The sequence below is a fragment of the Dioscorea cayenensis genome, chromosome 5 (genome assembly GCF_009730915.1).
Source record: "Dioscorea cayenensis subsp. rotundata cultivar TDr96_F1 chromosome 5, TDr96_F1_v2_PseudoChromosome.rev07_lg8_w22 25.fasta, whole genome shotgun sequence".
In the NCBI taxonomy this organism is placed as follows: domain Eukaryota; kingdom Viridiplantae; phylum Streptophyta; class Magnoliopsida; order Dioscoreales; family Dioscoreaceae; genus Dioscorea; species Dioscorea cayenensis.
This window is the reverse complement of record NC_052475.1, coordinates 424,898-429,141: the sequence shown is the minus strand read 5'-3', so window position 1 is coordinate 429,141 and position 4,244 is coordinate 424,898.

The window sequence follows — 4,244 nt, the reverse complement described above, 5'->3', positions numbered from 1 at the left end:
CTGCTGATCTGATTAAAAAAAGGAAAATCTTTCCTATGTTGATCATTTGGTTTGTTGTATATAATATTGTAGATTTGACACATTTTCTCTCCCTTTTTTTTTTGTTGGCATTAGTCATTATTCTTATAATGTTGTTGGGTTGTAAGCAGTGTTTGTGAGGACATTTCACATAATTATGGATTCTGAAGAACATTGTTGTCCTGATTGTCAGCTACTTAATGAAATTAAGATGTAGTGGGGAAATAATGAACATTTCTTCAAGGGCTTGACCCATGAGTCTATCTATTGAAGTTTGATGATATGTGATGGAGCTTGATTGATGAGGGTAATTCAAAACTCAACATAAACCAAGGTATAGTGTGACAATTTGAATGCGTCTGACTTATTTGCTTGTGTATGGTATAAAGGTTATCCTTTCAATGGTTAAATTTTTTGAATTTATTGTTTATTTCAATTTCATTATATTTCTAGCATGACATTCAATTTATTCCTCATCCACACATGTTGGTGAAAAGTGGTGTATATATCCTTGTTATTTACAATTTTTTTTTTTCTTGTGTTGTTGTAACATGTCTTATGAATATTAGCATATGATTTATGTCTTTCTTGTTCCAACATAATGATATTATTGATCTTCCATGTGAAGTTATGCACACTTGAGTTTGATATTCACCGTCCTTTATCCTACTGGTTATTAGCAACACTTGAAATTTGTCAGCCTTATTTGTGGGAGCTATGCTTAAATATATAAAATGATTTCTAAGTGCAACATGTAGATCAGTAGTCCTCCTTCATGTTATGACTGTCCCACTAAGTGTGTAGGATTTTGAAATGTTCATCTAAGGTCATGTTTGTGTTTTTAGTTAAAGAGTATTTTGATGCAAATCTAGGTTAACAGCCTGGGTGGCCCACACAAATATAGCAATTGAGCATAGCCTCAACCTTGATCTAGGGCTTTTTGAGTTTCACATCACACTGCATCAAACCTACCAAAGTGAAGAAGTTTACTTAATATGAGCTCAATTTGTTTTAATATAGTTTACTTTTACTTATATGATTTTAAAGAATAATGCTCATAGGTTTTATTTATAACCATAAGCATCAATGAGCTGTTAAATAATTGGTGATATTACTTTGCTTTCTTAAAACCTTATTGAAAATAAAGCATCAATGAGCTATTAAATAATTGGTAAAAATGGATGTTGGATTGGTTTAATTTTCCTTAGATTGATGCATTAATTAAAAATTTGTATTATGGTTCACTTAATTATAACATTTTTTAAAATACACAGTGTTCTTGATATGTAAATAGAAGATCAGGTAATATCATTGATTTTCTTTTTGAAAATTATGGTGGTTTTTTTGCATGCCCTGGTAAAATTGCAAGTGGTTGGTGAGGAAGTTTAACTCTGAAATATTCAGTTCACTTTTGTGTTCTGTGTTTCAATTTCACTCAAAAATTTGTTTATTAATTATTATGATCCACATCTATATCTTTTCCCCAACCAACAAGCAACTGCTTACATTTGGTGATGGGGTAATGGGCTTTCATATATTTTAGCTGTTGTGATTCTTATGTATTACTTCATATATATTTTTATTAATGACATTTTTTTCGGTTTTCATGGCTATTGTGCTTATTTTGTATTATTTTGTAATTTTTTAATCAATAACATGTTTTTCAAGTTTCCATTGCATTGTTATCAAACCTAAAAGACAGGCTTGGTCTTCAAGCTGCAACAGTTAATTATGAACGTGGTTGATGCTTACGCTACGTACCTTTTGTTATGTTTAAGGTTATTGCTCTGCTCAATTTCTGTCAATTATTTTTTTCTCTTGGCTCAGTTTCATTTACAAATATTATTTACTCGCAAGCAGGTTAGTGTTTTTATTGCTTTATGCTTGCTTGTGAATCTGGCGTAAGATATTTATTGGAAGTTGAATTTTGTTTTCTGCCAAATATGTAGGTGGACATGAGTATGCTATTCCTACTTACAATATTATAATATAACTATTTGGTGCTCACATGATCATATCTTTCACGGATATAAAGTTGGTTTTTCTATTTTTTTCTTATATCTCGGTGAACATAGCCATGTTACACTTGTTTATAAAGACTATATTGTTACTATTTGGTGCTCACATGACATATCTTTCAAGGATATAAAGTTGATTTTCGTATATTTTCTTCTCATTCCTATAATTAGACATAATAATTTTTGAAGAATCATTCCTCATATGGATCATGCTTATTTGGTTGATTTGATTTTTCAAATTTTACATGATGAGCCAGTGAGTATGCCAGATTCCTTTGTTGACCATTGAGTAGCTATATGTGCAAATGAGTCAAGGTTAGAACAACTTTGTGGGTGTCATTTGGTCCCTGTAATGTGTTAACCTTAATTTGAAATTACTGGCATTGAAGAGAGTTGAAAATTAGTTGCATTAAAGTGAGCCAATCGCTCTGGATTTAATGTGATTTGCTCATAAAGGAAATTAAAGGTATATGTTTTAATTTTGTATGAACTTTTCAAAATTATCACACACACATAAATTGCTTTCTATTCTGAAGGTCTGCTACATGTTTTAATAAATGACAATAAATATTGAATTTCTTCAAGAATATTATGTTTGATGAGCAGTTGCACGCACATGAGGTCACTATTTTCTCTCTTCATGAATATTTGCTTAAGAAGTTCAATTAAAATATGTATTTGAAGCTGAATTTTTTTTCTTTTGAATATCTAGATAGATGTAGGTTTCTTATTCTTTCCTACAGAATTAAACTTGCCTTTCTTATATCATTTTCTTTAACATTGAGTAGTTGTTTCTAGGCATAAGCAAATGAGCCAAGGTAATGTGAAAAATTCTGTCACATTTTCTCCATCATTTGTTGAACTTGATTTGGAATGAATGACATTAAAGATAAGCATTCTCCATTGGTTAACATGAGTTGTACATATACATTATTTTTAAGGTTATTTCCTCGACTATTTTGCAGCTGCATATTTTGTTGACTGATCTTCTTTACTATATTTAGTTGTAAATTTCAGGTGGCTTTGTTAGAAAAGAATTTAAGCTATTCCATAACTTCGTCATCATTGCAATAGCATCTCTTTTGGAATTCATCTTCACTCATGTGCATTATATACTTTTTTTTATTTTTTTACTTTGTTTGTGTACTTTATGGTGTTTCATTTTCTATTGCAATAGTTAGAACAATACTTTCGGCATTTTGTGCATACTTGTTCACATGAAAAATATGCGTAATTTTACTTCTATTTCAATTGTGCGTTTTCTTTGGCTACATGCCAATCATACCATTTTAACCTGCTTTGTTTCCACTGCTCGATCAGTAAGGTCTTTACTTATCCCAGTTTGCTGCTGAGTAGCTCTATGTGAACGCTCAACGATCAGGGTTTGCATTTGGTTTGTTGTCAGAACTGAAATAAATTGAACTTTTTTAAAATCTCAGTTTGCAATTATTTTCTAAAAAAAATGGTTTTATTAATTTTTTTATTTTTGATAATCTACTATTTTGGTTCATTTTTTGGTTACTTATTTTTAAAATTTTGTTAACAAAAAACTAACTTTTATATAATGTTATCATATATAAGAAATCACATTTGCTAAAAAATCAATAGGGTTCCTATTTTAGGTGTGATTAAGTTAGACACTTGCTTAATCATTATTTTGCTTTTTATCCCAACATTAGAACTATCGCATTCAAGCCCAAACCGTGGTTAAGCTTAAGTTAATAAGGAGAAGGATTTAATTATCTAAAAGTTTGTGCATAAAAATGGATGTGGATATTCAGGGTGCAAATGAGTAATATCATGTTGTATTGTCCCCTGTTTTTTCACATATGAAACACACCCTAAGATATTTTTTATGTCGGTTCACTAACTTCTAATATCTTGGTCTTCCAACTAATATTTACTAATTTTAATTCTTGAATTTGGTTTAAGCAATTTTAAGTTTCATGGAAGAAAACATCCATCTAGTATAACCAATTGTTTGCTTTAATATTTTGCTAAAAATAATGAAATGTTTGTTTTTGAAATTATATGCATGCATGCATGTTTTGGCAGGATACTTTCCAGTTATCTTTTGTTTATGAACATTTCTATTATAATAAAAATTCTTTTTCAGGTGTACTTGAAGCTGTTGTCAAAGGGTCATTTTTAATTTTGGAAACAAATAAGCAAGTAACCGATTGCCCAACCAAGAAATTTTGGCTAAAG